Source organism: Sminthopsis crassicaudata, chromosome 2 (genome assembly GCF_048593235.1).
Source record: "Sminthopsis crassicaudata isolate SCR6 chromosome 2, ASM4859323v1, whole genome shotgun sequence".
NCBI classification, from domain to species: Eukaryota; Metazoa; Chordata; class Mammalia; order Dasyuromorphia; family Dasyuridae; genus Sminthopsis; species Sminthopsis crassicaudata.
The window spans coordinates 165,760,985-165,785,903 of record NC_133618.1 but is presented as its reverse complement, the minus strand read 5'-3'; the positions used below and the strand labels follow the sequence as shown (position 1 = coordinate 165,785,903).

Here is a 24,919-nt window from a genome sequence, read left to right as displayed (position 1 = left end):
TAGACCTAGTAGTGGTAAGATGTTGTGATTTAAAATACAGATCTTTCCCTTCCAAGTAGTTACTTCCAAAAGAGTAGGAGTTGTCAGAAGTTTTTATAGAATTGGATAGAAGGTGGGTAACTATTATTTGGGGAATGGCTAAGCAAAGTTAATTGATTAAGTATTGTGCCATAAGAAATAATGAATATGAAGAATCTAGAGAAATTTGGAAAGACTTGACATAGACTAAAATAAAGAGAACGAGAATATGCAATAATCAGTCAACAAATATTTGTGTTTATTATATGATTGTAGGACTGGAATACCTAAGAAGCCTAATATTTACTTAAGATCAATGCAGTATCTAATTCAAGTTTGAGAGTTATGATGAAAATATGCCTTGTACCTCTTGGCAAAGAGGTAGTGGATTCAGAATGAGATGTGAGTTTTCAACATGGCCCATATTTTTTTTTTGGTTGATTTTGTCTGTTTTTTGGGGGGTGGTAGGTGGGATTCAAATAAACTTCTATGGAGATGACTCAGAACTACATATCTGTGCTCTAACATATTGTTTTCTTTTTATGTTTCCAGCACTTAGCACAATGCTTTGAACATAGTAAATGCTTTTTCATTGATTCATTCTAGTTCTAAAGTCCTGATTACCTTTTGGACATTGCCAATTGGCCACTTTAAAGGCAACTCAAGCTTAATATGTCCAAGATGAAGCTCATTATGAAGAGTTTGAAATTCTCAAGTTCCTAGTGTTACTTTCATTCTTACCCATCTCACATATCCAATCTGTTTCCAAATCTTGTCATTTTTTAATCTCTGCAACATCTCTCATATCTGTCCCCTTCTTTCCACTCAAATAACTCCTATCATTGTTTGGGCTCTCATTTTCTCTCACCTGGGTATTGCAATAACTTTTTAATTGATCTTCCTAAGTCATGTATCACTTCATTTTCCACACAGTTGCCAAAGTGATTGACTTAAAGTTGTTCTATGTCAACTTCCTCAAGACTTCTCTCTTCATTCAGTAAGCTCCAGTGTCTCTCTTTGTCTCTAGGATCAAATGCAACCCCTTTTTTTTGACTTTTAAAAATCTTCACAACATGGATGAATCCTACCTTTCTATCCTTCCTAAACATTACTCCTCTTCATGTATTCTATAGTGTATATATGTGCCTGGCAGCATATAACACTGGAATAATTGCTTCAAAACTTTGATCGACTTGTGATCTCTTTGATCTGGCTATTAGTAGTCACTAATTTTCTAATAGGAATCCAGTTCTTTAGGTCGATTTACTTTTCTGACAAAATGGACTAAATCTCATCGATGAAATAGGAATTAATTATGTGACATCCTCCTTGCAAAGAATTGTGAGACTCAAGCACTTTGCAACCTTTGAAGCACTATTTATGGAATAAATTCCAGGTATTAACATAATGATAATGAAATAAATATTAATATATTTAAATAGATTGAGGGATGTTTTTCACTTTTTTGGGTGACATTTTACAAATCATATTACTCCTATTCTTTTAGTTTCTCCATTTGTAGAATATAATGGCCACTATGTGATAATTGTAAAAAATTATGGACAGATTACTAAAATAAATTCAAAATGTATTTGTTTTCCTGTGAAAAGTTCAACATTATTTACTCCTAATCTTTGGAATGATTTGAGTTTGAAGAGATCTATTTTGTGTTTTTGGACATTATTTCTTTTAGTCACCTTAGTAGCATCTTAAGTGTTTCACATTCTGATCCACTGATTGGCTATAGTAATGATTGTCCAGCCCCTTTCAAAAAGTATCAGTGCTCAATAATAGCCATTTGTCAAGGTTTTATTATTGTGTGTGTGTGTGTGTGTGTGTGTGTGTGTGTGTGTGGTTGTGTGTGGAAGAGAAGGAACTGTGGTAGAGAAAATCCAAAAGAAATGAGTAATGAAAAAACAATTCCTGATGTATTATATGATACTTCCTAACCTTTTTTTGGTAGCAGATATGTATTTCTATTGGGATTTGCTTAAATTGATATTAAAATTAGTCTGTTGTTTTTGATGTTCAGTGATTTTGGTTATATCCAACTTTTAGTCACTTCATTTTGGGTTTTTCTTGGCAAAGATACTGGAATGATTTGCCATTTCCTTCTCCAGCTCATTTTATAGATGAAGAATCTGAAGCAAACAGGTAAAGTGACTTGTCTAGGGTCACACATCTAGTAAGGGTCTAAAGATTAATTTTCCTTATTCTAAACCCAGTGCTCTATCCATTACACTACCTAGCTGCCCATATGTAGCATACACTGGCTAGTTATTGCAAGATAATGGTATTGGCAACATTTGGGGAAGAGAATATGGGATAAAAAATTAGCATGCTATTTCTCTCTGAATTTCAGAGAAATCTTTGGAAATAGAAGATTGGTGCTCTTTCATCACATTCTTTAAACCTTAGACTTACTATATTCTCTCCACTGCTTTTCACAGACAGTAGCACTATGTTGGTTGGCCTAGAGTAGTGCTGGCTTAGAAAATGATTGGTTAATATCATGGCCCTACCTATCCTGTGGTGGTAATTGTGCAGCTAGCTATTGACTTTAATTGAGTTATATGACTGACTTAAATTGACTTTAATATTTTTGCCTAAGAAAATTACCCATAAAAATAGAAAATGTCAGAATGCTAACAGTCAAGTGGAATTGATCTTTCAGGATCCCCCTTGGCTCATAGTTAGAGGTGTTCCAAAACAGTAGTGAAAAGAAATGACCACTGGGAAAATCACATCATTAGGAAAATGATAGAATCATAGAATTAGAACTGGAAGGTATACAGAGATCATCTAGCTCAATCTAATTATTTTAAAGCTAAGACAACTGAGTCCTAGAGCTATTAAATGACTAATTTAAATATATTCTGTAAATGTATGATTTACATTCTAATGGGGAAGGACAAGGGAGCTGAAAAGGATTAAGGGTTTAGTTTTTCAGTATGGAAATAAAGAACAAGTCTGAGAAGGAAATGAAAATTAGATTGGATTCTACAAAGTGAAGACCCCAAGAGGAAGTCATTATTGGGAGAAAGAGAAAGCATCATGCCTAGTTGGGTGTCAGAAACCAGGGAGACCCCCAGATCTAAGAGGAAGTTTTAGGAAGAGAAGCAACAGAGACATGGGTTTAATGTTTGGAAATCAGAAACAGGACAGGAGGGACTCTAATTAGTAATTAGAAATTCTAATCTATAAGAGTTATGAAAAAGCCCCCTCGTCCCCGTCTTGTACAATTAATGCCACTAAAAACCCAATTTTACACAATTATTTAAAAAAAAAAAAAAACCTTTAAAATGTCATCCCAATAGTAGTGTAGCTTTATTATCAATCTGATTGTTTCATTGAGGATTTATATATTCTTTTTTGATATTTGTAGTTCATAGCTGAGTTCATTTTAGAAGGCAAATTTATATACCTCATAATCTGTGAAAAACAGTACTTGGAGTAAAGGAAGTTTAGAGAGAAAGTACATTACAGTTAAATAATTAAGTTTTAATTAAAGGAAATAATAAATGCTTAAACAGAAATTGGAAAAAATTTAAATTTTCTATGGAAAGCATTGTCGGATTGTATATTATTAATTAAAATTGATTTACGTTGAGGTATCTTGTGCTTTTAAAAATATAAGACTGACTTTTTTGCTGCCTTAAATTAATTATTTATAGTCTTGGATTTCTGAAAAATTGTGCAAATTTTTATGGGATACTGAGATTGGAAATACACATGTTCCACAGTTCACTGTTCACTTTTCTGACCTGAAAATAAGCATTTTTTCTCATATGAAGATGAGTAATGAATATAAATTGATATCAATGGTTATATGAATCATAGGCCTCAGGGCAGTCACATTTTTTTTTAGTTTGTATATCAATTAGAATTAAGAAAACAACCTGGAAAGATCATAGAACCCATCCAATTTAAGTTTGTAATGAACATTAGCTAAATGTTTTAGTAGTTTATAATGAAGTCAGCTAAAACAGTTGCTATTGATAGTCTACTCACTAATGTGAATTACAAATTATAGAGATATGTCTAATTAAAAACTTTCTTTTTTCGGGAACGTTTTATAATTAGTAGTAATATGTCATATTTGGTCAATATTGATAAATTTTTTGAAAGCTTTTGTTCAGTCATTTCAGTCATGTCAAACTCTTCGTGACCTATTTGGAGTTTTTTTGGCAGATACTGGAGTGAGTGGCTTGACATTTCCTTCTCCAGATCATTTTACAATTAAGGAAATTGAGGCAAACAGCAGTTAAGTGACTTACCTAGGGTCACATAGCTAGTAAGTGTGAGGCTAGATTTTGAATTCCGGTTTTCTTGACTCTGTGCCTATCCACCGCATCTTTTCATTTTCTCTCTTTAAAAATTATTGTGAAGCAAAATAATTATCAAAAAAATACCAAGCAGTAGAGCTGAAATAAATCTTTGTTGGTTTAGTTGATGACCCTTAGTAATAATGCCTTAGCCTCTAGCTGTGGGCATTGAGTACATTACCTAGTTTTTTTGAGCCTCTTATTTTTGCTATATAAAATGGTGATATCAACATTTGTAATACTTTTCTCATCATAGGATTTTTGTGAGGAAATGTTTTATAAATTTGACAATGTTCTAAGTTAATAGTTGATATATAACCAGAATCTCATTTTTTAAAGTTTAGAAAGTCTGGTCATCTCTAAGACTCTTTTTGTTTCAAGATTTTAGAGTACAATGTCTTTAAAATTTTTATACAGGTGATTTCCCAGGTTTAAGTAAAGCCAGTGTATAATTTGGATTTATTAAGAGGATACAGAATGGGGGCAATTTTTACCTTTACAGATATCTTAAAAAATATGATTCTGTACATAAGATTTCACTTACACATAACTCTTAAAGAATCCATTTAATTTGACAAGCCAGAGTTCTTGACATATGTGTTTGACATATGTGTCTTTCTGTCTATCTGAGCCTCTTTTACTAATAAAATCTTTTCATGGCCCTTAGAATATTTTTAAATGCTTAAAGCAAAATGTGTAGGATTCAAAAGGATTACCAATTATTTTGAAGTACAACTATCAAAATATTAAATGTTTCAACTTCACAAGACCCCTGACCCTAAATTAAGAACCTCTAGAGAATAATGCAAAGTGTACCTATAATTTATCTCTTAGAGACTATATCTGATTTGAAAGCTCATTTATAGCAAGTGCTTTTTTTTTTTAAATTTGCTTACTAAACAAGTTGATTTGCACAGTTAACAGTTTATTGATCATACCCCTTAAGCTATATGCTGAGATCAGAATTGCATGTTACACTCATTATTTAATGTGACAGAAAAAAGCTGATTGATTGGAAATGTGAGGTTGATATGAATTGTGTCCTCAGAACAACCATATAAAAATCATGGTAGAATTCTATTTTGTTCCAGAATGATTTTAGAAAGGAAAAGTCTCTCAGGATGTATATTGTAGGATGGCAAAATTAATTATTTAGATCCTGATGCAGTGGTCAGCTGCAGCAGAGAAAAGAGGTGTAACATGTTCCCTAAATACAGGAAACTCAGTTACCCGATTATACTATAGAGGAATTTAGAGAATTGGATGTTTAAATAATCAAGGTAGAGGGTACCCAAAGAGGAGGAAATATTAAGATCTGATAGCATTGAAAGTGGACCAGGAGTCTAAGACCTATTTCTAAAATTTGTTGTTGTTAAATGTTTCATCTTCCTTGTTACTGAATTCCTTATAAGTTTCTTTAAAAACTGCAGTAAAACCATATTGCTTTGATTTAATTTTAAGCTTACTTGGATTTTTTTTTTTTTTTTTTGGTCCTTATAATTTCAAGTGTGGGATCACAGGTAGAACAGGAAGTGATTAGCTCAGAGCCCCTCAGCTAGTAAATATCTGAGGTAGCATTTGAACCCTCCTTATCCTAATTATATTGTACCAGGTGGAAATGGATGCTAATGATGGGTACAGATTTTTAAAGGAAAAAGGAAAGAAGCCAAATATTAAAAAGCAAAAAATTATTCCAAAAGACAGAAGCTGCTGATAGTTATTTTTGTGTCCTTTGAGTCACAATCTCTCTGAGCCTCTCAAGCTTTATCTCTAACATAGTAATATTAATTGATGTTTGTACTTTTCTATAGGGCTAATATACATAAAATGCTTTATGACCACAATGCCTATGTAAATGTGAATTATTATTTAATAATGATATATAATTTAAAAAAAAAACAGAAGGTTGATGATCCTTTGAAGACTTTGCCTCATTTCCTATAATTTCTTCAGTTGTCCCTATGCTATCACAGACCCTGGAACCCTTTGTTTTGGTGATACTATCTTCCTGAAGTCAGGGTAAATGTTTTCCTAATCAATAATTTTGAAAAATCATGGCAGAAAGGGGTAGCATAAGATAGCACAGGATATTAGAGTACCCATGATGGTTCAGTTTAAAGGGATTACCCTTATATGTCATGGTTTTCTTGAGAATGTAATTTTTTTCATATCTAATCATTTAAAAAAACTTTAATATCTTTATTCTCTTAACATAGAATATTGACTCATTTCATTTATATGGCAGTATTTTTTTTGTAAATGAAAGATTATATGTATGGATGATGCTTATAAGGTACAATTAGCATAGTGGGTTTTTAAGTTGAGGGTGGGGTTCAGTTAATGGAAGGGAATATTAAAGCTCTGGAGAATCAGTATAACTAAACAGGGGAGGAAAAGCAGTATTCTGGAACACATAGCATCCTACTATTTTTTAAAATGAGGAGATGGATATGAGAATTGGCCCCTATACTCCACATCTACTATAAACTTCTGAACCCTCCACCATCATTCAGGATACATCACTAATGGTTGAAGAAATTATGGAATGTGACATGGGAGAGGACAGCCCTGAGGATCCTTGTCGTGGGACACAGTTGTGGGAAGAAAATCCTACAGGTATATTTTCATCTAAGTTACTTGGCCTCTATGTTTTTATTCAACAGAATAATTTAGTTTATCAGGTGGTATATGTATATGTTTTCTCCTAAGAGTAAGGGGAAAATATTAGGGAAGATGATGAGGTATTCATTTTTGTTATTGCAATACTTTTGTAACCAAATTTAAAGAGTAAAATTTGTATCAGAGTTCATAAGTCACAATCTCACTACTTGGTAACAAACCTATTAGGAATATTCCAGGTACATAGTATGCCAACATAACACTGAGTACTAATTGTTGCTTATTCTGTGATCTGAAAGAAAAAAAAAACTATTTAAACTTTTGGGCCTTACCCCATTGAATATTAAGTATTTTTAAGTGCAAACTTTATAAAATCTTATTTGCACCAGGATTCTTGGTGACTACTTCTTTAGAATACTGGATGGACATTTAACCTATTTATTACTCTGGTTTTATTATTGTTACTGTGAAGTTTAATTAACTAAGTAATTAAAATGTCTGATTATTCACTTAGTCTGTTTTTTCCTAGAAAGGTTCATAGACATACAAACTCAAAGCTCAGTATATTGCTTTGTAGAAAATTCAAGTGGCTGTTTTCTATACTATTGTGTTGCTGCTGCTTGAGAGATTAGCATTTAGGTTTTTCACAAACTTCTTATCTGTGGTTTTCTTACTCAAACCAGCTATCAAACTAGGGATAGAATTAATGATTCTAGAAGGGAGTTTTTAGAGTGTAAAAAGTAAGCTCTACAATGCATTATTTGAAGCAGTGTTTCTGGTGATTCTGCCTGAAATATTGCCATGGTAATTTATAATTGTTTTATGCATTTGTGTGACTTAAAAGTATGTTGACTTGGACAATGAATAAAAGACTTAGATTAGTAATTTAGAAGAGATGTTTAATTTAATGGGACTAGAGTAAATTAGATGAAATAAATAACAGATATTTATAGGCAGGTTTTAAAAGTAAGTGCTAACTTTTAGAAAAGAATTTGTATTATTGTTTTTTCTTTGTCTTTCTAGCTTCTTGGGTAATAGGAAAAGAGCCCTTCATCCACTCTTGAATTCCAGTTCCAGTCCATTTTGCATCAAGAAAGGTCCAATGAAGACTCCTTTTGGGAAATGTCTATTCTGAAGCAGGAAAAGATGTACAGGATAAATAATGTTGGAGGAGAAGGCAAGGACCAGAGGGTGAAGGAAACGGATTTAAAAAAATTGAGATGATTAGAGAACTCAGGGCAGAGAGCTGAGAAGATGAGAATTGATGACCAATCTGAGATAGCATTTTTTTGAAAATGATAGGAAAATGGTGATTCTTCTCTAATGTGATTATCTTTAGCCCAACGTATTTTTGTCTGTGCCGCATACATGTCATAAACTCTCTTCACATTAATATTCAGTATCACTTTTATCCTTAGTGAATGATGGTTCTTTTGCCTCTCTTCACCTCCATGGGTGAATAAAAATATATAATACTTGCCAAAACCTAGAAAATACAATCTACTTATTTATGGGGAATAGTATAAAATGACCTCTTCATCTGTTTTAAGCTAAGCACCTAGACTGTTTCTTTTCCATGTTTTAATAAATATTCTTCATGATATAAAAATGCTCCTGCTTTTGTGGTCAGTTTTCAATTTTGTGATGAGCATGAAGTTTTAGGAAATGGAGGGATCCCCTCTTTTCAAAGAAAAAAGAGTTTAATAATTATAATAACCATGTCTTAATTTTTCTTTTTATGATAATCTTTATTTTTACTAATCTTGTATAATTTATATATATATGCATATATATATATATATATATATACACATATATATATATCAAACCAAGAGCTTTTATGTGTAAATATGGAATATTATGGCTGTTTTAAGTTGCTCCTATTTTTAAGCTGATATAACTACTTCCTGTTTGGGTCCTGATGGCAGAATACAAAGCCAGTTTATTTTATGAGTTCTAAATTTCTTCTTTGAGCGATTGAAAGCAGATAAATAAAATTGCCATGATAGTTTTTGGCAAGTATCAAAGAATGGTAGTACCATGCTATTCTTTATTTATAGGAAGAACAGAAAGTCACTTGAATATTTTTTAATTTGAGGGCAAGTAACTGGTCATCTAAGTTCTCTGGGGGAAAAAATGAATTCTGAACACATACTTTCCACTGTTTTCAGTTGTTTTAATTAAACTTTCAAAATTAAAGAATTTTGAGTCAAGATTAAAAATTAGTAACTGTAGGCAAGAATTTACTTTTACTATCAAAATTTTTGCAGAGAGTTATCTAACTTCCCAACAGTACGCATTGTGTTAAGTTCTGAGTGTGTCCTTATTAATGCAAAGTACACTTTGAGGCTTCTTTTACTTCATTTAAAAAAAATTATGTTGTGTTTGCCTATGACTATTTTATTCTGAAATTTTAAATTGTTAATTAGTACAGTTAATAATTTATGTTAATGTTAATTGACTTAAATAGGCCTAAGTGCTTATACAAAATGAAATATTTTGCTTCCAACATTGAGCAAAATTAATGAACTTGAGCTTATTTTTTAAATTTTAAAATTTTCTTCTGAAATAAATTCTTTCCTCCTGACTCTTACTCCAACAGTACCTAAAGGTTAAGAAGATAAGTAGCACAGTAAATGGAGTAATCTTAGGTACCTTAGGTTACCTTAGGGTAACAAATGAGAAGAATTGAAGGCTTATTAGAATCTGATAGAAAAATCAGTAAAATCAAGAGATAGGGTCTAATCCTGGCTCTGCCATTAATTGACTGCATGACCTTGAAGTATGTTATATAATTTCTCTGAGCCTCAGTTTCTTCATCTGTAAAATATTAGGGCTGGACTTGTTTTAAAAAGTAAAAGTACTATTGATATGTACACATATTTATATATCATTGTAAATGTTATGAAGAAATTTGGCATTTCTTTCATCAACTAGATTATTTATTGTAGTATCTCCATCACTTTTGGAAAAAGAAAATCATTTTGTTAGCAGATAGCTGTTTATATTTTCAGTGTAAACAGATCATTTCATTCTGCCCCAGTGCTACATTAATGTAAATTATAATGTAGGGATTAAATTTACAATGAAAGAGTTGTTAGGTAAGGAAATTCCTTTGTCAGAAAATAACCACATATTACTAGAGCTGTGTTAATCATAGCAGTGCTTTTTAAAACTACCTTTGTATAGTTTCACAGAATACATAATAAATACTTAATAAATTACCTTTTGGTAACTCAGAATATACTTGAGAAAATACTTTTGTATATATGATAGAGATTAATTCTTTCTATTAGGGTTGGATAATTTCTGCAATATACGTCAGATAAATTACATAAGAGACCATTAGAATTTCTAGGGGAATCAGGCCATTATAGCTCCCCTCTATTCCTTTTAAAAGTATAGGTTATCCATAAAATAGTTGTATTACCCTAAATCACTATTTCTTTTCAGGATTAATAATCCTGTTACTTATTTGGGTTTTTTAATCAAGTTTAAAAATCAAGATTTTTCCTGCTTTATCTACCTACCACACAATTAGGTGTTCATTCTTTTTTGAATCGCCAAAATAGGTTTAATTTCCTAGATCATAGTTAATTCAAAATGCATATTACTTTCAGTATATTTAATACTATAGATATAGTATACTTATAGTAACTAGCTATATGGCAAAGACAATAAATACATTATAAAACATTGATTCTTATTTAATATTTGTACTTTTAAAAAATGCTTTTTTAAAATTAAGAATCGTATATCCTGTTTGTTTCATACAGTTATGGGGATTAAAAAAGATAATAGGTTTTGAAAACAAAGCCTGTGTGAGTATAAGATAGGTTGGTGTGAGAAAACTCTTAAAGTATTAGGTAACTATTTTTAAGGTAACCTTCAATAACTAAAAAATTTTAGGGAAATGTATAAAGACATAGACTTTACATATCATTTGCTTATGCATTATTGTTGGAAATTTTAAAAGTTGCCAGTAATATGTTATAATTTTCCGCCTTTACTGTATTGGAAACGGGGGTGCAAAAAGATTACATACATGATTTTAGCATTATAGGATGAACTAGTAGAAATACATACACACACACACACACACACACACATACACACACATATATAGTGGGTGTATATATAAAAGGTTAAAAAAAAACTTTGACAAACATAAATTTTAGCCTTATAAATATGATTTTATTTGGATTATGTCTGGATCAACAATGTTCTGCAATACTCTTTAGCTGAGGTTAAAATTATATGGGTATTCTTATTTAGAGTCAAAATTAAGTACTCCAAACAATGGTGGCAGTAGTAGAAACATATTCTGGTATCCTTACGTATGCATATGTGCTATATTATTATTTATGATTTCATGTTTCTTTCTTAAATAAACTTGCATCATTTTTGAGCCCTCAGTTGTATGGTGTTCATCATTTTGTCTAGTATTTTTCATTGTGTTCTAACAACCCTGTGATTTTGTAAAGCTGTCCAAAGAGTTCTTTTTTTTGGGGGGGGGGAGATGTAGTGATGGACAAGTAAACATTGAAAACCTATTGGCTTTATTTCTATATGTTACATACTTTATGTACATTATGCTGATATGGAGAATCATCACATATTAATTGGGATAGATCACATGATCAAATAGAATATGCCCAATAAAATAGGATGCACAGTTTCCTCTAATTGTTGTATAAAATTATTGTACATTCATCTGTTTAATTTTTAAAGTTATTTTTTTCTATTACTGATTATTGTGGGTAATTAAAATCAGAATTTGTTAAGAAACAAAAAAGCACAGGTGTTGATTAAAACATTACTGATGAAAAAATCATCCATAAAACTCATTTAAAAAAGCAGATGTGACACAAGTGCAAATATGATAATAGTTATGTGCAATTTGGAGACTCTTAGCAAGGTTGCTATATAATGTGTGTTGTTACCAACTTTTTAAAGATTACGTTATTCTGTCCAAGTTATAAAGACATTGAAGTGAATTTAATAATAAAAGTCTCCAATGTAAATGAAAAATGATGAATTAAAACGATACCCTAAAATACTTCTTTATGTAAAGGAAGAGATGACAATTGCTGTGGAACATCTTAACAAGGTGAGCTATTTAATCTCAATTGTTCCTAATTATAAAGCATGTAGTAAATAATAATAGCTTTACTTAGGTAAATTACTTATATCATTAGATTCAGAATGAATTTGACCTGAAAATGTGAAGTTAAAATTAGAGATGTCATTTGCAATCATTAGTACAGGTTTACATATAGTTGTCTATGATTTCTTTATGTGCATGGGTCCTTTATTCAACACAGATAACACTTTCTCAATGTCGTGGCAAATGGTCTTTGTGGGTTTCTATGACTGTACAATTCATTGCATAGCATTTTGGAGCCTAGAATCTATTTATGGGATGGGGAAGAAGGGAATAAGCATTTGTATAATATTTAACTATGTGCCAGACACTGTACTAAGTGCTTTATAAATACTGTCTCTTTAGATTCTCACAACTAACCTGGGTGTTGAGTGCCATTATTATACCCATCTTATAGTTGAAGAAATTGAGACAAAGAGGTGTTATGACTTGCCCAGGGTCACACAGCCAGGAAGTGTTTGAGGACATATTGGGACTTGCTGATTCTAGGCCTAGTGCTCTGCACTGTGGTGCTGCCTAGCTACCTCTGAGGACAAGAATTATTATTTCTATCTATCCTTAGACCTCTAGCATATTTTCCCCCCAATATAGTAGACTCTACTTTATAAATGTTTATTATGTTTATTTGGATTAAGATTATCACAGGAAAAAGGGATAGAAGAGAATATAGATGTAAACTAATAGCCTTATGAAAGATGACAGAATCTTGAATAATAGAAATTCAAAATATAATGACTCTGAAGTTTGACTTCATATATTGTCAAAGAGTCAATGAAAGATGGAAATGGTCAACTGTGGGAGCTTTGCAAAGACATTATTGGTAAAATTATGAATGGGTGCAGCCCTTCTGGAAAGTAACTTGGGAATTATCATAAAATTATGAATAAATGATTAAATTGTTTGTACACTTTTGATCCAGGAATGCCATTGCTAGGCATAATGATATCCAGTGGAAAATACTCATTTGAGGTCAAAGATGACAAAAAGGTCCTATGTACGCCAAAATATTCATAGCAACACTTTATCTTTTTGGTAGAAAAGAATTAGAAACAAAGTAGATGTGCAGCAATTGGGAATGAAGGTAATCAAACTGATATGAGAATATCATTATGTCATATAAAATGAAAATAAGGAAGTCAGAGAATCATGGGAAAGCATTTATACATTAATGAAGAGTAAAGTGACTGGTAATGTAAATGGAAAGAACAAAGAAATTGAATATTGTAATTATAATGAGCAAGCTCTGCTTGCAGAAGAGACAAGAAAAAGTACCTTCCTCTGTTCTTTGCAGAGATGGGTGAGGGGGCAGAGTAGAGTCAGTGGCTAGGGGTTTGAATCTTACTTACAGAATGAATCTTACTTACAAGAAACTTAACAGATGCAGTTGATACATTGATTACTCCCTCCTCCTATTAAAAATCTTTTTGTTACAATAGTCTTGCTGCAGAAGAATATATACGACTGTAAAAAATAAAGATATAATTTTTCTTTTTAAAAAAGAGTGCTTTGTTAAAAGCCAAGGGATGCCTATCTTCACAGGGTGGGAGGAGAAAGAAAAGCCAATGAAGAAAATTGAAAAGAAGTAGATCTAGGCAGAAACCAAAGCAGAAGAAAGTTAAGCACATTGTGTCATAGGATCATATATTAAGAGTTATAAAGAAACTTTAGAGATGAATTAGTCCAGTCCCCTTGTTTTACAGATGAAGCAACTGAAGTTGAGAATTTACTCTTCCCTAATACCTACCTCTAAAATTCTACCATGCTTCTAGAACCCTCAGAGAAAGTAGCAGAGATTGTATCTTCACACTGCCTGATGACAAATTCAGCATACTTTATACTTGGGGAAAATTAAAACAATTTTAGTAGTGATGGCAATAGATGCCAGATTGTAGGAAATTAAGGAGTATCAATTTTTGGTGAGAAAGACTAAGATTTTAGTAGGGATGGGATACAACATGTTCACATATAAGTATATGCAGAGAGGTGCAAGATAATTACAGGAGGAAGGCACCAGTAGCTGGAAATATCAGCAAAGGCTTTACATAGAACTGGTGATGTTTGAACTAAAATGTGAAGAAAATGAATGATTTCAGGAAATAGAAGTAGAAGGGAATGTATTCCAGGCATGGGGAACAGTCGATGCAAATTAATGAAGGTGAAAGATGATCTGCCATGTTTGAAGAATGATAAGGCCATTTTGAAAGCCTATGCTATGAGTGAAAGGGAGCAATGTATAATAAATCTGGAAAGAAAGATTGAAGCCAGTTTGTGAAGGGCTTTAAACACCAAGCAAATGAGTTTATCTTTGCTCTGAGGTAATATGCAACTATTGGAGAAAGTAGGGTAATGTGACATGATCAGATCAGATATGTATTTTTGGAAATTCACTTTGGTGACTATATATAGGTTAGAGTCAAGAAAAACTTTAGTGAAGGTGGTCAAATTAGAAGGCTATTGCAGGAAACTGGGTAAGAAGTGGAGGATTTGAACCAGGGAGGTAGCTATATGAATTGAAAGGAGTTAGTTGTGTGAGAGAGAATTAGGTGATACAATGGACAAAATGCTAGGCCTGGAATCAAGAAGACTAGAGTTTAATTATGGCTTCAGACACTCTCTAGTTGTGGGACCTTGGGCAAATCTCTTTGCTTTATTTTACTCATTTGTAAAGTGAATCAGTGTTATTGCACCTACCTCACAGGATTGTTATGAGGCTCAAATGAGATACTATACGTAAAGTACTTAGCATGGTATATAGCAGGTACTTTATTATTATTATTATTATTGTTACTCTTACTAATAACAAAATTGCAACTGATTAGAAAGGTGGGTCGAATAAAGGTGAACAGTTGAATATTGATATTGATTGAGATTTCGAGCTTGGGTGACTAGAAGCATGGTAGAATTTTAGAAATAGGTCTTGGGGAAGAGATTAAATTCTCTTTCAGTCATATTGAGTGAGTGTTTTGAGATGCCTAAAGGACATCCATTTTTAACATATCCAATAGGAAGATTATGATAACTGTAGCTCAGTAGAGTAGAAATTATATACATATACATATATATATATATATATTTATACACACACACACACACATATATATATATGTAACACATGCACACACACACACAGTTGTCACTAGATGATGATAAAATCTATGTGAACTGAGAAGAAAGAGATACAGGGATAGACACAAGCAGACAGGAATAGAGGAAATGAAGGTAAACCTGGATAATGAGCCAGTAAAAGAGATAGAAGTAGTCAGACAGGAAAACCAAGAGTGTAGTAGAAGAGATTAAAAAAAAAAAAAAAAAAAACTAGAAGAGAAATATTCTTTGAACCAGTGAGAAGTAAAAATTGTTAAATTGAGAAGTGAAAAGAGTGAGAATTTCCCCTATTTTTACATTTGAAAGAATTCCAACTTCTTAAATAGATTAAAGAAAAACTTTATTTGGAAATTGCCACCAACCTTAAAATCAGAATTATCTTTGGATCTGAATTGACAATTCCATATAATTTTTAAATTGGTGGCTTACATGAGATGGTATTATATTTAATTAACTTGCATACTTTAATAAATGACTTTGATACTTTAAAAAAATTATCAGATACTGGTAATGTTTTGAGGCAGTAGTAAATTTAAGAATTTTTATTTAGTTCAGCCAACTGCTAAAGTGGCTTGGATTTTGCTGTTTTAGTGGCTTAGAACTTTTTTTTAATTTATGGAGAATTTTAGAATTTGAGTTTTTAAAAATCTAGATTCTCTGTTTCTCTTAAGATATGAGTATGATTTAGATAAGATTTTTAATATTTAAGATATTTTCCCTAAGCCTCTTCATTTATTTATCTTAAGGTTTAAAAAGTACTCTTAAACATGTAATAGTGCTGCATTTTTTTTGTGGAAGACATTTTTAAAGAAAAGTAATTAAGCAATTATAAATTATTTTTCTTAATATCTTCATTTTTCTAGGAAAGAATGCATGCTTGAATTTTTCGCTAAAAGAATTAAATTTTCTTTCAATAATACTCCTACTGCTTTCTCATCCTCTGCAGTGTTTTTAGTTTCTTGATTACTCCTGTCATTCTACAGCTCCCACTTGAAAGTTATCTACTCATTTCCAAATCCTTTTACCCCAAGTTTTCAAGCTTTAAAATTTATTATTCCAAGGCTGCAATTTACTCTTATCTGAAATTTATACAAATAATCTTGTGTATTTCTTCAGGTAGTTTTAACCGATGAATATTCATTCCTCCAAAAATAATTCATAGTAGTTGTGTTCTGTGTAGAGATACTTTGACTTGAATCATAAAATTTTCTTATGTTTCAAAAATACAAACAGGTATTCTCTTGGTTTTTCTTTATTTCTTTATTTTCTTACTTCTCTTCCTTTTCTTTTTCCTTCAGTGTTTTATTATGGTTAGAGATATGTATATATTTACAAATCATCATATAGCCATTCCAATGAATGAAAGGCAAAAGGGAGGAGGGTAGTGTACAGGTAAGAGGAATAGCCATCATTCAGAACAATTAGTAGTGTTTGGGGAAACATTCCAGAAGCTTTAGTTATGATTTATTAATGATATTGGACAATGAAGTTGATTGGGACAATTATAGGGTGATATTAAACAGTTTGTAGAATACTGTGCTAAATTTTGGGTAATAGGCAAAATTTAAATATGAATCAACAAGTTTCCTACATTTTGGAGTTTTAATATTATAGTAGGAGCACAAAATATAATAAATTGTAAAAAGCCTAACTAGTATAAGTATTAATAAAAGAAGTGATACAAACAAAACAAAGGCAGATTTCAGTGCCTGTTAAATGAAATGTAATTCAATTTCAGAATAACAAGTCAACTATGCAGGGCATTAGTTTTGGAAAAATATTTAGGAGATACTAATGATTTTTGTGTCTACATACGATTCCAGATTTCTTTCTACTTAATAGCATCCTATTTTATGAAAATAAAAGCTTATAAATTCTTCAGATTTCAAGCAGAAAATGCACTTTAAAGTATCCATTAACTTTAGTAGTCTATTGCCATTTTGAAAATGATTCATTTTCAGGAAAAAAAAATTCCTTTACTATTTAAACATTATCCTTATCTATCAAGGTGCTTATATTTACCCTTGAATAGTTACTTTTAAGTTTCATAGTCTTTGCAGTACCCCCCTCTAGTGGTGACTTTCAAAAATGCATTATTTGATCTGTAAATTTGATTTTTGAACTGTGTATAAAAAATCAAAGGTACTAAGAGTTTATGTGTTATACAAATTTTCATCAACTTTGATGCATTAGAGCTTATCTTTTTAGCTACCTTTTCCTCTTACTATCCCCTACTGGGTCTTTTTTTTTTTTAATGTATCAGTTAGGCTTTATCTGGGTCTTTGCTTCTACTTTTTTTGTGGGATTTTAGGGCTTGGGTGTTTTGCCTGGTTTGGCCATTCCAAGAGAAAACTTAATCTTGACTACAGGACCTATAGAAATCCCTTCTTTTTATCTTTTTGTCTCCTTCCTTCTCTTCTATCTTCACTCCTTTCCCTCCCCCTAGCGTTGATGCTGTAAGTATAAGATAAAAGTATAATAAGATATTATAAGTATCTTAAAGTAAGATAAGTCATCTCCTATTTCTAGTTTTAGGCCTTATGTTTCCCTTATGTCTTGTCTGGAGGTAGCCATATTCTTGTCTCCTGGATTACAGGATTGTAGGTATAGTCTTGTCAGGGACTTTACAAATTACCTAGTCTAGTCCCTTTATTTAAAAAAAAAAAAAAAAAAAAAAGACATTTAGAATTAAGAAGTTCCTTAAGTAACTCACCGAGTTTGCCCAGACAGTTAAAGACTCAGGACTTCTGACTCTAGTCAAGTAAGGTTTCAGGGAAGACCTCTGGTGAGAGAATATTTGTCTTCCCACTGAACTTTGATGACTGGAAGAAAGAATGAGGCTGCTGAGGGCCTCACTTTAAATCCAATTCATATTCAAATCATCAGCCCAGTAATGTCTTTGGTCTGAACAACTACAAAAAGTTCTGGAATTGAATTTAATTGTTCTGTATTTTAGAGAACAAAATCTCAAGTCTTTGAATTACTATTTCCTCTCCTTCGAACATATTCTTGTTCTGGAAAATGAAATGGTCACTAATGAAGGCTGTTTCGAACTACAGTTACTTATTTTCCTGTACTTGAGTCTCCAGAGCTCTCTCCTTCTCCCTTAAGTCCTTTCCCCTCTTCCAGACTTCTAGTAAGGATGCTGTCATCTTTCTAGTCACCTACTTCATCCTAGGCTTTTCCCTGGAAAGACTGCTGGACTTTTAAGTCAGAAGAGAAGTGGATTCAAATGGCTGTTCTAGCATTTAATAGCTATTTTGCTAATGCTTTTATTATTTACCTCGAAGTGGTATTTGGATTCAGAAAGCATTTATCTAGTGCCTACTGTATGCAAAGCTTTATGCCTGGTGCTAGGAATGCAAAGACAAATGCCTGTCCATATTAGGCATTAGAAGCATAGAGTTGGAATTAGAGGATTGGCATTCAAATCCCAGTTTAGACACTTATTAGCTGTGCTCTGCTGGAAAATGAGATGATCTGTGTAACTATGTTAACATTAAAACACTAGGCTTAATTATTATTATTATTATTATTATTATTATTATTATTATTATTATTATTATTATTATTATTATTATAGCTTAAAATCTCAAAGGATTACATATACCTTGATAAATAAAAACCAGACATTTTGAAGGGATAGGGCCCTGACAACTTCGGAGGTGGGGGGCGGGGTTGGAGGGAGGAGTGGTTAAGAAAGGCTTCCCTTGGAATATGGCACCTGAGCTGCATTTGGAAGTAAGTTAAGGTCTTTAAGTTTTAACTAACTTTAAAGACTTTAAAATCACCTGGAGTTTAAGTGCTTGCCCCCACACACACACCCCCAAGATCCTTTATTTTAGTATTTATTTTGGTTTACTTATGATGTTAGTTTTCTTTATGGTAAGGGGATTGTGGTGTCATATTAAAATTTGAAGTTTCCCAAAATTAAAATATCGGAATATATAAAATTTAATTTTCTGCCTATTCTATTGTTAAACTTCCTTTTTATTGATATTATTAAAAATCAAAGTTATAAAATGAACATAAAAGCTTCAATTTTCTTTTGAAATTAAGGATTATATTTAACATGTTTAAAAACAGTGATATCAAATACTACAAATAGTAATTCCAAAATATTGCACAGTCTACAGAAGAAAATTGAATAGACAATAAAGTATTTATATAGTATTTTACAATTTATTAGGTATTTTCACACAATTTCTCATCTGAGCTTTGTGAATACCTTACAAAATATGTAGGGCAGGTCCTTAAAAATGGGAGGGATCAAATATTTTGTTCTTGATCATAAATGCTTTAGTGGAAACTTAGAACTCAAGTCTTTTTATACCTATCAATGTGCTTTCCTCTCTACCACATTCCCTATGAGTTTAGAATCCCATATCATGGGATCTGGGCTGTAGACATGGCTCTGCTACTAAGTAGTTCTAAAAAGTCACTTAACTCCACTAAGCTTAACTTTCTTTATGTATAAAATATGATACTGAGAATATTGTAAGGAGAAATAGTGTGTAATACAGCATTTTTGGGAAAAAATAGTGATTCGCCTTATGTGTAGAGAACTGCTATTAATCTTACTGGAAGGTGAGAGGAAAGTGAATGATGATCCCTTTCTTTACTTGGCAGTTGGGTGAGAAATATTAATTTGAATGTGGTTTTTTTTTTTTTTTTTTTTTTTTTTTTTAAGAAAGTGGGCTAATAGATTCTGGGAGGTAATTATTGCAAGACTGATTAAGGCAGTCAAGGGAATGAGTGCTCTATGTTGGTAGGATATAGATGCCATTTTCAACAGTGGCTCTGGATAAATCACATATAATGCTTCACAGTTTACAAATTACTTTCCTTGCCACTAACAACCTTGTGAGGTAGATGGTGCAATTATTATTACATTATTTTTCAGATGAGGAAAATAGGACTGAGAGTTTAGGTCCCTTGGTCGAAATTCTGGCTGCAAAATGCAGAGCCTGAACTAGGTTCTCTGATTTCAAGTTCAGGGCTCATTCCATTGGATTGAAAAAGAAAGAAAGAGAAAGAGAGAGGGAGATAAAAGAAGGAAGGAAAAAGTATGGTTCAGTCTATATTCAGACAATATCAGTTCTTTCTCTGGAGGTGATTAGCATGTTTTATCATGAGTCCTTTGGGATTGTCTTGGATAATTCTATTGCGGAGAATAGTTAAATCATTCATAATTCATTGTACAATGTTGATGTTACTGTGTACAGCCTTCTCTTCATTCTGCTTACTTCATTTTGTATAAGTTCGTTGTATAAGTTATCCTTATTTCTTATAATGAAATAGTATTCTACTATAATCATATAACACAGCTTCTTTAGCCATTTCCCCAGATGGACACCCCCTCTCTTTCCAATTCTTAACCACCACAAAAACAGCTGCTATAAATATTTTTTGTACACATACATTCTTTTCCTTTTTATTATTATTATTTTTTTTAACATCTTTGAGATAGACCTAGGTATTGATGGATAAAGTTTTATAGCCCTTTGGGCATAGTTCCAAAATACTCCACAGAATGATTGAATTAGTTCATAATTCTACCAATAGTGCATTAGTGTCACAGTTTTTCCATATCCTCTTCAACATTTATCATTTTCCTAGCTTTGTTATGTTAGCCAATCTGATTGGCTTAGAATTCCTTTAATTTGCATTTCTCTAATCAATAGTGATTTAGAGCATTTTTGACATGTGCTATCTTTGATTTCTTCAGATGAAAACTGGCCATTCATGTCTTTTGACCATTTATCAACTGGGGAATGCCTTATATTTTTTAAAATTTGATTCATTTCTATATATGTTTGAGGAAAAAAAAGTCTTTATTAGAGATACTTGTTAAAAATTTCCCCCCCTCAGTTTTCTGCTTTCTTCCTAGTTTTGCTTGCATTGCTTTGTTTGTGCAAAGATTTTTAAATTTTATGTAATCAAATTTATCTATTTTTGCATTTCATAAAGTTCTCTATCTTGCTTGGTCCTAAATTCTTTCATTATAGATCTGACAGATAAACTATTCTGTGCCTTTTCTATTTTGTTTATGATATCACCATTTATGTCAGGAGTGGGGAAGCATTTTTTTTGGCAAGGGTCATTTGGATATTTATAACTTCATTCTCAGGCCATACAAAATTGTTAGCTTAAAACAACCTGCTGTATTTGGTTAAACATTTGATTAACTTACATTTAATGTGATTGCTGGAACTGCGTTAGCTGATATTGAGAATATCACTACTTGCAACTGCTTTTCCAGATTTGTTTCAGTCAATCTGGAATGAGGTTGACTCTTTATGAAGGTAAGGTTTGAAAGTTGTTGTAAACACAGATGAATGTTTCAATGTATGTATCCTCAATGTGGGAAAGTCATCATTGCTTATGTAACATTTCTAGAACTCGGGCAAAAGGAGATTGTTGTACCTAGTTTTAAGCTCATCATCACTGCAATGATTTCATGCTAGGTTATCAAGCATAGCAGATGGTTCCAAATTGAACAGTGTAGCAAAGATGTTAAATTCCATTTGTTTACTTTTCATATCCTTGGATCTTTCATTTAATTCCTCAATTAGGATGCACCCATTTACCAGCATATATATTCAAGTGTCATAGAAAGCTTTTGCCATTCCAGAGTAGGGAAATGTGATGTACTATTCCTTTCAAATTGCACTTTTCACAGCCTTTAATTTAACATCAAGTGATTTCCCATTTGAAAGTAGGGAGCTGAGAAGCTGGCTGGGATCCTGCAGTTTGGTGTTCAGCTCTGACAAGTATTTGGTAATGTCTTGCATGAAGCTAGATCACATAACCACCTTCTGTCATTGAGTTCCCTAGATCACACTGCTACTTGCTGCTTTCTCTTCATCTCCATGAACTGCTTGATTTCATCCTATAGTTTGTAAAACCTCATGAGCATGTTCCCCAACTCAGCCACTGCACTTCTCGGTGATAATCAAGATCACTGTCCTCTGGCAAGATCATCTAGTAATTTCTTAAACTGGTGGCTATTCAATCTTCTGCTTCTGACAAAGTATATTCTTCTTTTGACATTACATTGTTGAGCTGCAGTGAAACTTTTTGTTGTGTGACACAGGGCATATAATTAAATAACTTGGATCAAGACTGAGACCATGCAGTTCTATCTTGACAAAATGCAGTTAACTCAAGCATGGCTGGAGCTCCCTCTGTAAAGCCACTACGCAGTTTGCACTCTTCAGTAAAACAGCCATGCAGCAGCTATATGCATCTTTTCAAAGAGTGTCCCGCTCCATGAGGCTTCAGCTTCTTTGCAGTTAGCTCACTCATTACCAACTTGTTTGAGTAACATTGTCTGTCACAACAAGGCCCTGTGAAAATGGATCTTTGTGATTCCAAACTCTGCTGAAGAGCATGGATTCTGTCCAGGTGCATTTGGCTTCCTGATCTATTTAGCATGTTTTGAGCTGAAATGACACTCCCGATTGCCTTTTTTCATCATTACTAACACATCTCCACAAACTAGGCACACAGGTTTGCCTTGGACTTCAACAACAACAAAAAAATGATTTGTCCATTTCTTTTGGAAAGATCCACACTTTGTATCAACTTTGCTTTTCTTTGTAGTTGCCATTTATAGGATGTCACACCCCTTATGTTCTAATAACTGTCCAGCATATGTGTCACCACCAGTATGATTATTTTGCTTTGATTTCTTTTTTAATAGTGCTCCTTGGGTTTGGGACATATCCAATATTTGTATTTATTGACTTGAGGTCTTTTTGTGTGTACTATAATTTCTTTAATCTTCATCTGAGATTCAGTTTTTGTGAGGATTGTCGATCATGGGTGTGTGGATTACAGTCTATATTGACAAAGAAGTCAACAACATTGTTGTCAGTCATCAGAGGCAAGGGCATCAAGGAATCATCTCATTGTGTCTCGTCTTACCATCACTAGCTTTACTAGAGTCCCTTAACATTTCCATAGCCTGTACATTCCTGGGCTACCTGGCATGACTGCCTTCTGAGCCTCCATGATAGGGAAGATGGGCTGTGGCCAGCTGATGTGTCTGTCTTGTTATGTGCTTGCATATGTCCCATAATGCTCTTTGTTTGTCCCTAAAAATTTACATTATTGTTATGATTCACATATTCACATTCATGATAAAATTTATGTTGCTATGAAAAAAAGCTCCTAGATTTATTGAATTTCGATTCCCTTTGGTTGCCTTGGTAAGGCCAGACTAAATGAATGATCATGGCCCAGATGTTCCCCAGCCCTGCTTTGTGTATAAATCACGTACCAGTTTTGCTATATAGTAGGAGTTTCTGCCCTCAATGTTTTCCCTTTTTTTTTTTTTCCTGGCAGTTTTTGGTCAAATAATGAGTTTTTATCCCCAAAGCATGTCTCTTTGAGTTTATCATATACTAGGTTTTTGTGATAATCTAGTTAGCACCCTGGGTACCTTAGAATCAGCTGGAGTCAGGATCAGCAAAAGTCCTTGATCTTTATTCTTGGTCTTTTGAGGTAGCAGTCAGGGGAATAGAGATAGGAATCTCCACACTTTCTCTCTCTCTCTCTCTCTCTCTCTCTCTCTCTCTCTCTCTCTCTCTCTCTCTCTCTCTCTCTCTCTCTCTCTCTCATCTGCCAAAAAGTGACTCCTGCTTGTCTTAATCCTCCCTCTGATTCCTCTCACAATTCTCTTTCTACACCCACAGATTGAGTCAGCACAGAATAGTTGGGCAGGACCATTCTCCAAGCATATGTTAATAGAGTATTGTCCAATTGGTCCTTAAGTGCTAGGTTATCCAAGTGCATCTGGTCAGAGATTCAGCCCTTTATCGATTTTTATGCTTATTTACTTTAATGTACTATGTGTCTAACCTATTCTACTGATCCATTACTCTATTTCTTAGATAGTATCAGATTATTTTGATAATTATCACTTTATCAAACAGTTTGAGTTCTGATACAGCTAGACTGCCTTCACTTTTTTTTCATTTATTCCCTTGATATCCTTGACCTTTGTTTCTTCTAAGTAAACTTTATTATTTTTCTAACTCTATAAAATAATTTTTTTTTGTAATTTGCTATAGCACTGAATAAAGAGATTAATTTAGGTTGTATTGTTATTTTTATTATACTGGCTTGGCCATCTTATGAAAAATAAATATTTTTCCAATTGTGTGAATCTGTCTGTATTTGTGTGATAAGTGTTTTTTGTAATTGTGTTCCTATAGTTCCTGGCCAAATTAATTTTATAGATGAAGTCATTTAGGCCTAGAGAGTTTTAAGTATCTTGCTTTAAATCTCACCTATACTAGATTGCTGAGTGTAATTGAACCCAAGTTTTCTGACTTCATCCAGTATTTTTTTCACAATATCATATGACTTTGGGCCTGTTTTCCTCTCAATGGCTCTTTAAAGCCTGAGGTTGTAGATTTTTCAGAAAGTTTATAAAAATGTCATAACTTTTTATAATTTTGTTTAGTCATTTTCAGTTGTGCCCAACTTACATGACCCCACTTGGAGTTTTCTTAGCAAAGATATTGGCGATGCTTTTCTTTCTCTAATTCATTTCACAGATGAGGAAACCAAGACAAACAAAGTTAAGTGACTTAACCAGTGTCACACGACTATTGTGTGTCTGAAGCTGAATTTGAACTCAAGTCTTTGTAACTCCAGGTCAGGCTTTCTCTCCACTATG

At 32.6% G+C, this 24,919-nt stretch overlaps 1 protein-coding gene across 4 annotated transcripts in view; it reads left to right on the top strand.

The window, feature by feature from the left end:
- Positions 1 to 24,919, top strand: part of MACROD2 (mono-ADP ribosylhydrolase 2) — a 2,172,380-nt gene that overhangs the window by 21,788 nt on the left and 2,125,673 nt on the right. The window lies entirely within an intron of this gene.